Source organism: Lactuca saligna, chromosome 4, assembly GCF_052625555.1.
Source record: "Lactuca saligna cultivar CGN05327 chromosome 4, ASM5262555v1, whole genome shotgun sequence".
Classification (NCBI taxonomy): Eukaryota; Viridiplantae; Streptophyta; class Magnoliopsida; order Asterales; family Asteraceae; genus Lactuca; species Lactuca saligna.
In genome coordinates, this window is record NC_136420.1 from 42,886,339 (window position 1) to 42,901,949 (window position 15,611).

The following is a 15,611-nucleotide window of genomic DNA, read 5'->3' on the forward strand; positions in this document are numbered from 1 at the left end:
AACCATTTATCCGTTTCTTTCCCACAAAGAAAATCACCTAGAAAAGTCACTAGATCAACAAAAGGTAATAGGTTGTTTCCAACAACAACCAGAGAGGCTTCATTTCTGATGAAGAACATTAAGTATTCCGAATAGCAACCTATAAAAAGAAAAAAAATTGAAAACTTGAAATGATGAGTTCAGTTAAGAATCTCATTTCCGCATTAAGTTTTAGTAAATATAGTCATTCAAATCTCTCTGTCAGAAAACATCAACGGTTTCGACATTGGTAAGCATTCCTTTAGCAAGCCCCATAGCTTGACGCATGTGAAGTTCTACTCAAATTTATGGCCCAACTCCATTCCTAACTAGGGATGAGCATATGGACCGAGGAACCGGTCGGAACTGGTACCAGAACCGAAACCCGATGGAACCGGTCGGGCTGGGACAGATACTATATTATTGTTGATTTTTGGAACCAGACACCGGTCATTGGAACCGGCCTAAAACCGGGAAACGAACCAGACCAGCTTTAAAAAAACACGTCTTTTGGACTTCCAAATTGGACCTCAAAAAAATGCGGCATGGATGTGTGTGTTTGATACTTCGCTCGTTAATGGAACCCTACTGTAGCACCTGGTTCCTGGTACGTAAAAATTTATCTAAGTAATTGTCATTTTAGCCTTGGACTTGGCGAGTTGTAGGTCCGACTCGCCGAGTAGGGACGCAGTCCAGGGGCACGCTTAAGTTGGCGACTCGGCGAGTCCATATCCTGGACTCGGCGAGTCATCGCTGTTTGATGAAACCCTAATCCCAAGGGTTTGCCCCTATTTAAGCTAGCTTGTGCGACCCAAGCTCGCCCCCATTCACCCTCAGAGCCCTATATCTCGTCCAAGCTTTGTTTCCTTGTGAGTTTGAAGCATTTGGTGTGTTCTCTTGAAGTTTTGGAGTGGGAAGAAGAGTAGATCAAGAAGAAGAAGAGGAGGTCAAGCATCTTTGAGCTATCTCAGTGTGTTCCCTAAAGTATAACTTGTTTTCCCCCTTGTTTTCATGCTTATTGTCCCTTATAGCTCCATTAAAGTCCTTCTTGAACCATTTCCAAGCTTGGGTAGGTTTGAGGGTTCATAATAAGCTGATTAACCTTTAGATCTAGGAATGGTTGAGCTCCAGGAGCTCATATCTACTGTCTTTTTGGAACCATATTTCATGAAAGCCCTAGATCTAACCTTTTGGTGCATTTTGGACCCTAAAACTATCATGGTTGCCTATTTACACGTAAAGTTGGAAACTTTATGTGTAAATCAAGCCCTAGGATCACGGATCTATGAATGGCATGAGCTGGATTCGAGCAGAATCGACCATATAGTAATTGCATGGTAACGACTCGGTGAGTCGTTCATCGGACTCGGCGAGTCGAGACGCGAGTCCCCGAGTTTTCCCCCTTTTTGTTATGACGAGTAGTGTAGTGAGTCCGGGGTGGACTCGGTGAGTTGGAAGCCGAACTCATCCATGAAGGAACACGGCGAGTCAATGCCCTAATTCGGCGAGTTCAAGACAATCTTCTTAGATCAAGAACAGACTCGACGAGTTGTTCATACAACTCGGCGAGTCACAGCGTAGAGTGTTCTTCGGATGAAGGCGAACTCGGCGAGTTGTTCATACAACTCGGCGAGTAGGATGCTGGACTATTAAGATTTGGGTATAGAGAAAGAGACTCGGCGAGTCGGCAAGCCAACTCGGCGAGTCTGGTCAACTGGCAGTTGACTATGACTTAAATCATGACTTGTTAAAGGTAAATGGGCAATTTACCCTGAGGGTGGTTAACAGTATTTGACTAAGTGTTTGGTGGGAATTACAGCCGGAAGATTTCTGGAGCAGCAACAGCAGCAGACAGACTATTCCCACACAGATCAGTAGCTACTATGAGGTGCACAATGTCGACCCACCAGTAGGAGTTGTATGACAGATGATTGTCTCTGTGATATTCATCTAAGGTTGCTACTACCTGTGATATGTTTATGTGCTAGTATGATATGATGCTATGTGTTAGTGACAGTAGGGGGAGATAGTCCCCAGATTACCGGTCGATAGGGCCGAAGGGGCGATCATGCCCAGCCATGCTAGATAGATTAAGAGATATATGTGTTATGTGGTAGTAGTAGGGGGTGAAATAGTCCCCAGTATCCGGTCGAGAGGACCGAAGGGGGAGACCAGCACCCAGATATGCTAGTCAGTATCCGGTCGAGAGGACCGAAGGGGAGGCAAGCTCCCAGTTATGCTAGACAGTATCTGGTCGAGAGGACCGAAGGGGTAGGTCGGGCACCCAGATATGTCTGATGATATATGCATGTTATGTGATTGTATGGTATGTGGTAGGTTGGGGGAACTCACTAAGCTTCGTGCTTACAGTTTTCATTTTTGGTTTCAGGTACCTCTTCTTCGAAGGGGAAGGAGCTGGCACGGTAGTGGCCCATCACACACATGCTTCGTATTCCGCATCATGAGAACTTCCTGGGGATTTGTACTCTGACATCATTATGTTTATTGAAATGTTTTCCAGACATGCTATATCTTATTAAAATACTATGATCAGTAAATGTTTTAATTCGAATGTTTTGTTAAAAATATATTTTCAAAAATGAAATTTTTGGCTCGTATTTTGGGGCGTTTCACCTACCGAGTCCTTGATTTTTTGATCATCAGTTAGATTGTTCAACATCTCCATATCTCTAGTCGAATCGATCATCATCAATTCACCATCATCTCAAGTTGACATCTTCATATTTTGCTTCCATCCTCATGTGCTCTTCGTCTTAATCAACATCTATTATCCACCAATCCACCATCATTGATCATCTTCTCAAATCTCAACCATCAATAAGCAATGTCAAAAGGCAGAAAAAGTAGTCTACAACCATCAGCTTCTCAACAATCACCTTCAATAATTCGAACTATGGATGCTCATGAAGATAAAGTAAGATTATATATTTGTATTTCGTGTTTTAAGTTCCATTTAACAATGTACTTTGTAGTTTGTAGACATACATGCAAGATTTTTGTTTGATTAGTTTGTAGTATGAATTTAAGATTGTCAAAACCAAGAATTTGTTTAGTTATATACTTAATGTATGATATTGACAATGTAGGATTTGAATAGGTTACCAAATTTACCATCATCAAGATACCAAAACTCGGATGTTCATGATGCCAATAATCAAGATGGTAATTCGGCTAATTGGATTAGAAAAGACTTTGATGACTAAGTAAGATTAGCAATATTTACTTCTTTAGCATTTTGTTCAAATATTGAAAGTCGGATAACTCACTCAATTTAAGTTGTATTGACCTGAATATTTTTCCTACATGTTTTTTAGATTTTGTAGATAAATTTAGACTATAAAAAAGCTTGATTTTGTTTAAAATTGAATGATTTACAAGTCTCACAAGGAAGCATATCAAATCAGAATTTTTTTTTTCTGTTTCAGCTATAAATCGCATTCTGACTTTTTTGGTAAAATGTGCATAACTCACTCAATTTAAGTTATATTGACCTGTATCTCTTTCCTACGTGTATTTTAGGTTTTGTAGATAAGTTTAGACTATAAAAATGCTTTATTTCGTTAAAAATTGAATGAGTTACAAGCACCGGAATGAAGCATATCAAATCAATTTTTTTTTCTATTTCAACAATAAATCGAATTCTGACGTTTTTGTTAAAATGTGCACAACTCACTCAATTTAAGTTTTATTGACCTGATTCTTTTTACTACATGTTTTTTAGGTTTTGTAGATATTTAGATTATAAAAACGTTTGATTTAGTTATAAGTTAAATTAGTTACCAGCCCCGCAAGGAAGCATATCAAATCAGAATTTTTTTGTCTGTTTCAACAATTAAACATAATATGACTTTTTTTTTCAAATGTGCATAACTCACTCATTTTAAGTTATATTGACCTGATTCTTTTTCCTACATGTTTTTTTTAGGTTTTGTAGCTAATTTTAGACTATAAAAACAATTGATTTGGTTAAAAAAATGAATGACTTACAAAGCCCGCAAGAAAGCATATCAAATCTTACTTTTCTTGTTTTAGTAACAATTTAACAATGTACTAATTATATGTTTTATTTTGAGAATATAGGATTATGGAGAAGATTCAGGAGAAGATTATATAGAAGAAACACCAGCATGACATGTTATACCAAGTGACGAATCAAACCATGTAAGGGTTGTTTTTGTTGTAATTAGTCGAAGCATGCTTTGTACTCTTCGTATGATCTGTAATCTATTTTACTAGGGTGCTTTTATACGAAGCTTAAGTGTTTATGCCTAATTATATTTTTTGTACGTTTTATGTATCCTATAAATAGGGTCATTTACTAGAGTTAGACAACTTTGACAATCTTGTCTATTTTTTTCTGTAAACACACAAAGCGTAATAAAGCTGAAGTGAAATCTTATTTACATATTGTGTTCAATCTCTTTTACATTCTTCAATATTAATTTTGATTAACATCATACTCGATTCATTGATTCATCAGACCAAGAAGAGGAGCCACAAGAACAACAACCATCAAAAGAACGAAAATTTGCAACCCCACAAAAACGAAGAAACCAAAAAAACCAACAAAAACAAAAAAACCACCACTACCAAAAAAACGAACACAACAAAAATACCCAAAAAAGCCAAAACCCAAGAACAAAACAAATGACTTAAAAGGAGTTAAAGGACCAAATTTACCCAACCAGACGAGGTGAGGGTATAGATAATTGTACTGCTTATCTTTGGGATTACTTCGAGATATAATGGATAAATGAGGAAAATGGAATTGAAAGAAAGTGTGCCGAATGCAATTATTGTTTAAAATTACGAGCCGCAGATGCAAACCAGAATGGGACAACTTCAATAAAAAAGCATTTTAATTGCTGCAAGTTAAATCCAGACAACAAACTGAATGAAGATGATGACAAACAACAAAAGTTGTTATTTACGAAAGCTCCTAATGGTGAGGGCCATGTATACACATGGAAACATGATGATACGAGGATCCAACTTGCCTTACTAGGCCTTTTCACCATCGGGGAACTACCATTTAAATTCATTAAAAACGAGGACTTCATTGAATTTGTAAACACCCTCAATGGTTGGGTGAAATTGCCTTCAAGGCATAAAATTTCTCGTGATGTTGTGTCCTTCTATTTAATGGAGAGGCATAAGTTGTATAAACATTTGAGCAACCCCAAAACAACCACCCACTTGACAACCGACACGTGAACATCCTCGTGTTAAAAGATAAATTATATGGTTGTCGCAGTCTACTTCATTACCGAAGATTTTGTCATACACAAAAGGGTAGTCAACTTTAGAGAGGTTGATACTCACAAAGCTGAAGACATGACCCATGAGTTGCTAATTTGCATAAACAAGTGGGGCATGAAGAATGTCATGACGATGACCGTTGATAATGCCAAGACGATTGACGTGGCAATCAACATCATTGTGAAAGAACTTCCGGGTATTTACGTGAATAACAAACATTTTCACATTAGGTTTATGGCTCATATCATAAACCTAGTTGTGAAAATGGGGTTAAAACACAAAGTTTACAATGTAAAAATCATACAGGATGCGGTGAAATACATTAGAGCCTCCCCACAACGGATCAAGATCATTAAACAAGCCATGAAGGATGCAGTTGTAGAAACTCAAAGATTTTTGTGTGGTGAAACTCCAACACGGTGGAACTCTACCTTTTGAATTTCTAAGATCAGCATACGATGTGAAAGACGTGTTTCTCGAATATAGTCATCATGGTAAATAAAACCAAATCTGTTTCAACACAAAAAATTAGCAATATTTACAAATTTAGCATTCTGTCCAAATTTTGAAAGTTGCATAACTCACTTTTTTTGTTGTATTGACCTGAATCTTTTTCCTACATGTTTATGTTTTGTAGATAATTTTTTACTATAAAAATGCTTGATTTGGTTAAAATTGAATGAGTTACATGTCTTGGAATATAGCATACCAAATTTGTTTTTTTTTCTAGCAACATATATGAAACTTTGATTGTATTTTCTTTGTTTTTTTTATAGATCCAATGTTTTCAGAAAAGTGTGGAAAGGATACAATCGTATTCTGAATTTGAGATGATTAAAAAGATGATGGAGTTCCTTGAAAAGTTTAAGAATAAAACTGAAAAAGTTTCGTGTTCATCAAAGCCTATCTTCCATATGTATACCGGGTTTTCCTAGACATAGAGCAACACCTTAGGAAACATGAAACCAACCCGGATTTTTTGTTTATGGTACCGGATATGAAAGAAAAATATGACAAATATTGGGGTGACTATGACAATATAAGTGATTATGTCTTCTTTGCGACATTATGCAAGTCAAAGTTTATGAAAGTTGTTTTTATCAAAATGCTTAAAGCCAAGAACAAAGATAATAAGATATCTGTTGATGAGAAAGAATCGAAAGCATGTGTAAAGGTTATTGATATCGAATGCAAATTGGACAAATTTTTCAAGACATACTTGGAAAGACCAAACATGACCTCGTCGTCTCAACAAGAAACTCCCGAAGAAGTTGTTAATTTTGATGACGAAAAAGAATTCTTTGGAAGCTATATAACCTCGGGAAGTGTCCCATTGACTTCGTCGGAAATTCAATTGCAACGATACTTAAACGAGGACCCAATCAGATTTGACAAAGGATATGATATCCTCACATGGTGGAAAAATAACGCGGTGCGGTTCCCGATCGTTGCTCGAATGGCAAGAGGTATCAACCTTCTTTTACTTCAATTTTTCATATTTATTTTATAAATTTATGTCGTGTATTATACACTAATTTGTTTCTTAATAGATATTTTGGGGATGCAAATTTCTACCGTAGCATCCGAATCCACATTCAGTAACGGTCGTCGAGTAATTACCGACTACCGTACTAATTTGTCCGTTATGATTTCGGAGGCATTGATATGCACTCAAAATTGGCTAAGAAAGAGTAGCTTGGTGATGACTTCGCTATTGGTAATACTTTAATACTTGTTACATTTTATTTTTAACGTCTTATTAGTAATTGTTACATTTTATTAAGTAATAACGTTTTTCTTTTGTATTATATATAGACATTGTGGATGCTATACACAACTTGAAGTTAACGGGGAATAGATAAGAGAACTAGTCAAAATGTCAAATAGATGTTGGAATCCACATATTAGAGTTTTTTTTGGGAGAAACTTGAAAGTATATTTTGAATGTTGGATAGTTAATGATGGGCAGTTAGTGATCAGGAAATTATGGCAGTTATGTTCTAGTTAAGAGTTGGCAGTTTTTGGGTACTTTGGTTAATATCAACAAAATGGTGCAATGGTTGTTTGAAATAGAGAAACTGACTTATTTTTTATAATATCAAACTTGTAGTTTTTCATATGTTGTCTGGTAATCGCTTGTTTATATAGATTATATTCATAAATTAGTGCATGTTCCCAGGAATCTAATAGCAGTTACATTAAAAAATTAGAGCATGTTCCTAAAATAATAATACATCCAACACTTGACAAGGTTTCAAGACCCGACAAGAACTGGCAAAAACCGACACTGTAACCGAAATATTTCTCAAAATACGTTGCTATTTCTCGGGGACTGGTTCCAACGTCGAAGACCTGACAAAAACCGGAACTGGTAGAACCGACGGTCTGGTTCGGTTCTTAATTTCAGCCGACTTCGGTTTCCAGGTCGGGTCCGGTTCAGGTCCAGTTCTATCCAGGTCGGTTCCTTTGCTCATCCCTATTCCCAATTGTAGGCCTTGCATCTAGCAACTACTGAACATCTCAGCAGAAGCCCAATGGATCAATTTTGGTCCTTGGGCCATTAGGGGTTTTGGGCTTAGTTTAGTTAGGCTTGTATATAAAGGGCAAAATGGTCTTTTTCCCTTATCATGATGAATGATGGACTAGACCATGGGTTTGGGTTAAACCCTAATTATTGATTGGGTTTGTTTCTAGTTTTGGTTTAGCATGAGGAACATTGTTCGTCTTGGATCGAGTGTTGTTTCAGTTATCATCAGTAGAGGTGAGTCTCCTCATTGTATTATGGGTTGAAGGCACCAATGCCGACCTAGTGGCTTATGTATTATAAGAAGACCATGGGGTGACCCTTGACATTTGTATGAAAGACCCGAAGGTAGCTCCTGACAAATTTGTATGGAAGACCAGGGTTTGGACCCTGGAAAATAAGTAGATAATTAAATATAGATTGTATGTTAGTTGTCTTTGTGATGCTTGCATGGAAGACCAGAAGGTGGCTCTTGGCACTTGTTTGCAAGACCCCGAGTTTTGGCCCCCGACCTAGTAAGGAAAGACCATGATACGGGTCGTGGCATAATGACAAGACTATGATTGGTTCATAACATTCTCTATCGTATGTATGATATATGTTATTTTGGGGAACCCACTAAGCTTTGTGCTTACGGTTTATGTTTATGTTTTCAGGTACTTCGGATCGAAGGGGAAGGGCCCGACGTGATCGCAAAACATCTACCCATGTTTTCCACAACTTATTGGTCTTTGGGATTGTATGTGATAACTGTTTTTACATTAATATATTTTTGAATGATTGGTATTACTAAGTTTTATGATTGAATTAAAAACAAAATTTTTACATTAAAATTTTGGCTCGTTACAATCAAACATTTAACGATTTCATGTGAACTCATTGTATTATTTGGACTTATGTATAAAGAAAAACATTATCGTATATTTATATTCTTAGGATTAAACTTATATTTATTAATTTTTGAATAATTTTCATAACAATTAATGGTCATTAATTAATTTCATGATTAGTCCCGCCTAATCAATTAGTACCTTAATCTCACTCCATCCACATTTTTACAACCTTGGTATTAGGTAAAGAACCTTACAAAAACTATTACATGCTTAAATTTCCTCCTATAAATTCGGAATTCGTAAGGGATACATATTTTGTTTGCGGTCGATAAAATCATCTCTCATTTTAACATCTCTATGTCGGTCGCATTCTGCTCAAGGCATGAATTATTATTTTGTTTTTTAATTCAATATTTAATTTTAAGATAAGCGAATCAGAAAAGTTAAAATATGTGGGTATGTAGGAAAACCATCTAGACATATTCAAAGAAACTGTGGGAATTGGATGAAATGGTGAAGACGACTTGAAATAAAAAAATACATAAACACATAAAAATAATATAGTTATACATTTAAAATATATGAAAATGCACAAATATATATATATATATATATATATATATATATATATATATAACTTTAAAAAATACATAAATACGTAAAAAATACGTTTACACATTTAAAATATATAAAAATACATAAACATTTATATCAAAAACTCAAAAAATACATATAAATACGTAATACAAAAGAACATATAAAAATATGTAAAATATATAAAAGTACTTTAAGATACATAAAAATATGTTAACATATACATATAAAATTTAGAAAATAAATAAATACGTAAAAATAGATATAAATACTCAAAAATTTTGTTTATACATTATATTTAATTTTTGACGAATCTGCAGAAAAATCTCATTATTTTAGAAAAATTAACGATTTAATCACATCATCTGCTTAAGAGGTCAAAAAGAATTAAAATAAATAAATTAATTTGTTTTTTGGGATTTTCTATTCAAAAAGGTTAAATAATTGAGACTATTGTTAAAAAATTTAAATCTTTATAATAAATTTTTCAAAAATATTAGAACTTTACTGAATATTTCCGATAAAGGTTAATTGAAGCCGGTGGTTACAAAATTTCAGCTATATGTTTTTTTAACCTTTGTCTTTTTCCTAACTCTTTGCTAATTTAATATCATTTGATGTTTAAAACAAAACTATCTCTTTTTGTAACCTTTTGTTTTGTTTTCATACTCTTTCCTAACTCAAATATAGTTTGATGTTTAAAAAAACCGCAAATTTTATTTTCTTTACCAAGCTCAATCAATGATTTTGGTCAAAGGCTCATTTTCGTGTTTCCCCAACATCAATCCGCTTCAAATTATCGAATGAAAAGACAGATCACCCACCTCAACTTTCAACATAGTTTTTTAGCCTAAAACAAGAATATATATATATATATATATATATATATATATATATATATATATATATATATATATATATATATATATATATATATATATATATATATATATATATATATATATATATATATATAGGGTTACGTTCATTTTAGACCACCTATATTTTGTGAGACCGTGAGACATATTTTTTTATTTTTTTTAGTTAATTCATGTTCCGAAAATAATATTTAAAAAAAGAATTTTTTGATTTTTCCATTTATTTTGCATTTTAAAATTATTTTTAGAATATGTACAGTGTAATATTCTATTTAGAATATTTCACGTATTTTTCAAAAAAAATATATTTTTTTATTATTTTTTTTTAGTTAATTCAAGTCCCGAAAATAATATTTAAAAAAAGAATTTTTTGATTTTTCCATTTATTTTGCATATTAAAATTATTTTTTAGAATATGTCAGTGTAATATTCTATTTAGAATATTTCGCGTATTTTTCAAAAAAAAAACGAATTTTTTTTTTATTTTTTTTATATATTTTTTTTAGTTAATTCAAGTTCCGAAAATAATATTTAAAAAAAGAATTTTTGGATTTTTCCATTTATTTTGCATTTTAAAATTATTTTTAGATTTGGTCTCACAAAACTAGAATGGTCTCAAATGAACCTAAACCTATATATATATATATATATATATATATATATATATATATATATATATATATATATATATATATATATATATATATATATATATATATATATATATATATGGGAAAAGTGAATATACCCTTAAGGGTATATAAGCTTAGGTACCCAAACTCACCATACTACATTGTTTTGTATCATATATAGACATTGTAATTGTCCAATGTTTTTATAATTCAACTTCTAACTTGAATTACTTCAAAGATTTTTATAAATTTCATATTTATCTTCCTCTTACATAATTGTCATTTTCACCAATAATATATATAGCCTAGTAAGTGTTCGACAAAAAGATGTAATATAAGAGGAAGATAATAGTGAAAATTTAAAGATATTGAATATAAATCAAGTTAAGGATTTAAGTTTAACAATATTATAATGAATATATCAAACAAAACAACGTATTATTATGAATTTGGGTACCTAAGCTTATATATCCTTAAGGGTATATTCACTTTTCCCTATATATATATATATATATATATATATATATATATATATATATATATATATATATATATATATATATATATATATATATATATATATATATATATATATTACTTAAAAAGTTACTTCGTGAACTTCAATGAAGGATTTCAAAACAATTAATCAAATTATAACTGAAGTTTAAGAATAGTCTATGTTTTACAAGTTAAGAGATACATAACTTCTATCTACCAACAATCTAACACAACGTTTTTATGCATTCAAACCAAAAAAGCGAACCCCAACCCAAAAAAATAAATAAAAAGACTGTAAAACCGAACCGGTCTTGACAAAGACATTTTAAGAAAAGACGGAAAAAAAAATCGGACCGATCTAAATCTGTTTTTTACGCCTCTAATGATAAAGTTAGTATGAACAACATAGTCAACATGCCTTTTTTCTCACAGAAGCTTCTATTTTATAAACACCAAAAATCAATAAGAACATTACTTTTTGCAAGTATAAATAATTTTCCATACACATTTTGATTTGAATAAAAAATATTAAAGATAACGTCCAATTAAAATATATTATATAAAATAAAATTAAATGTTACAGGCTCTGATGTTTTTTTTACAAAAATAATTGTTAATTTACAATATAAAGGTGAAACACAATGATTAAGAAATCCAGTAAATTGGCAAGCTCTATGATTTAAGCAACATTAATACATTATAGTTGCTAACAACCAAAGAATGGTTGATGAAGTGTTATCCCAGGTTGGTGATTTTGGAGATTCTTACATGTCACTTAAAGAAATGAAATTGTGGTTACCACATCACATTCAAATACAAAAAAGTTACACGGTAGATTACATTAACGGATGTATTCGTATGTATAATCATCTCAAACAAATACACAAATAAATACAATTTAAGATAAACTACTATTTTGCCCATCATGCAATTGGCGGTGACAATACATTTTGTAATTTCAATTTTTATGATTGTATTAATAAAAGTTAAATATTGTTGCATTCGTTGGTAGATAATATATAAGAACAATACGACTGAGAAAATTGACGATGGATGGGGTAAACATCAAAGTTTAGAAAGTTGAGGGGATAAAAAGATATTTTACAAAATTTAAAACTGAAAGGGTCAAAATGACATTTAACAGAGTTGAGGAATGGTAATTGTAGAAAAAAAAACATATTATATAAACTAAGGAGGTTAAACACGAAATTTTAAAAAATAGAGGAGTGAAATTTACATTTTAGAAAGTTGTAAGTCAAAATTGAAAGTGACATTTTACAAAGTAGATGGCTGAAAGTGTCATTTCACAAAGTTGAAGGGTGACAGGTATCGCTGGAAACATCCACCGACTAACTCCAATTAATATCATCCAATAACATTTAACATATGATCAAACTCATACATAGAAAATGTGCATAACAACAAGAACAAAAGGTACACAAAATTTACGTTGAAAGAAATTCGATTTTATACCGACACGTATATAAAAATAAACTAGTGATATTATTTTTCTTAATTTAACAAACAAAAGTTCAAATAATAATAAAAAAAAATATTATATGTGACCTAACTCATATATATATATATATATATATATATATATATATATATATATATATATATATATATATATATATATATATATATATATATATATATATATATATATATATATATATATATATATATATATATATATATATATATAGAGGAAACGACGAAGGGTACATAAAAAAATGAAAATGTAAAAAAAAAAAGTAAACAAACTTAAATTTATAGTGACAAGTACATAAAAAAGCAAATAACAAAATATCCAAATTTATGTCACCTTGAATTTATACTCATGCATATATATAACAATAATTACATAATTTTTTTTATAAGTTAAGTAATGAAAATTATTATAACAATAATTATATAATTTTTTATATAAGTTAAGTAATGAAAATTATTAAGAGAAATAAAATTTTATATATATATATATATATATATATATATATATATATATATATATATATATACTAGGTACGTTAGAGGCCCGTGCTCAGCACGACCCACCCTTGACAAATTTGCTAGCTTCTTCACATGAAAGGTAATTTGAGTATTTCATTCACAAAAATGTGGAAAGTAAAATGCCACATTTCAATGGATTTTTCACAATACAAAGGCTTGATAAGTAAATTTTATTAGTACAATGTTCTAATAAAAAAAATAAGAGTAGGATGCTATAATACATATGTAACTGTCAAATAGGTTTTCCTTCGAACAAAAAATATTAGAACTTGGAGACCTCTACTCAAGGCTCGGTCAAACAACAACCTTGTTTGGGAAGATACAGAACGGAACCATGTCAACATGACAATTGGCATAAATATCATTAATCCCATTTAGCCTAATCGTTAACTCTCATTTTTAGACAAATGGGTAAAACTCATCATATATCTATACACTACTTCATCCATTTAGCACTTGATGGAACAGAAAAATCAACAAACCATAACTTAAAACATGCAGTTATCACGAAAGATGCAGTTATTACAAAAGCAAAGAAAAAATTTACCTACATTTTAAAAATAAAAGGGTATAATAGGCATTTACTCATTCAAACAGTTCATTTAAGGGTAAATGACCGTTTATTCTCATCCATATGGCTTATTTAACTAATATAATAGTGTATTAACATCTAGAAAAACCGACAAATATATTCCTTTTTCTCGATATTTTTATAATTTTGTAGACTATTAAAGTACATTACTGTAATATCAGGAAATGAAAGTAAGACCTTATAATAAACAAATTAATCAAAGTATTTTGTTATTTTTTGCATTTAATGCTTTTAGCCCTTAATTACACAAATTTAAAGTGCTTTATAATATATCAAGAGCAATGTTGTCTCACTAGCACTCATTAAAATTTGGCAACATATTGCAAGATGTTCGTTGAAAAAAGTAAATGAAGCCTTTATTATTATTATTTTTTAATATTGTGATTTAAGATGAACCATGACAAATTTGGCAACTGGTCTAATCAGAATCTAACCTCCACTAACTCAAATCGCATTGCTAATAGACATAAGAGGTGTTGATTACAAACCATTGTTACTTTGTCTAGTAACCAAATATATGAAGCGCAACAAATTCAATAAAAAGTGTCATCACAAACACCAAAAAAACTTTATTTATCTTAAGGGAACCCAACAATGGCAAAATACCCTTTCTTAATTATATCTTTTTTCTTTTCTAATCAACTTTGTACATATAAAAAATCAAAGACAATATGAACATCTTACAAAGAATCTTATTTACCTCCCAGGTCAAGTTGTACATTTTTGGGACATTAAGTCTCCAAGCAGCCACAAGTTATTATACAATAGATGTTTGATTATAACCAGTCTGTGGAAACGATATCTGATCTAGGTATTTATTTCTTGAAAGTTTCTTTCAATGCCAATATGCTCTTCTAAGCATACATAGGAAGCATCAACCCTTTCACACATTTGGAAAAGCATTGGCAAAAAAAGAAAGTGGAAGACTATGAATAGGCTTCTGAACAACATAATTGACCAAATTTAACATGATATATCCATGGTTATGTGCATGTTTTAGGTAGTAATAGCTACGACATGAGCATAAAGAACTCTCTAACTATTAAAACCAACATATAACTGATGGAATCCTCATGATCTCATCAAACATCTTGTAACGACCCGTTCCCGGTACGTTAATTCATCGGTAATTGTTGTAAGTTTTCAAGAGGGACTCGGCGAGTCATAGCCTGACTCGCCGAGTAGGGTCGCGACTTCGAGCACGCGGGAGCCGGGGACTCGGCGAGTCCATATCCCTGACTCGGCGAGTCCATCCGTCTAGGTGAAACCCTAAATCCCCGGGTTGCCCACTATTTAAACCACCTTATAGCCCCATACTCGCCTCCCTCACCCTGAGAACACAGTGAGAGAACCCTAATCCTCCCTTGAGAGCTTATAAGTGTTTTGGTGCCATTTTGTGAAGGTGTGAAGAAGGAGAAGAAGAAAGAAGCAAGGAGAAGAGTTGTAGTGCAAGGATCCAAGGGCAAATCTGAGTTAATTGAGGTATTTTCGGAGTTTCCTTCTTGTTATATGCTTTAAACTTCCATTAGAGCTCTCCTAAGAGCTAGTTGATGCTTGTTCCAAGCCTTATGTTTGCATGAATGTCTTAATAAGTCGAAATATTTTTGGAGCTGAATGATGGGGTGTTGTAGAGCCCAGATCTACTGTCTTTTTGGAGTTACTTTGCATATTAACCATAGATCTACCCATTTTGTGCATCTTTTAGCCTTATTTCCCTTATTCATAAGGTTGTGCACGTAAAGTTGGAAA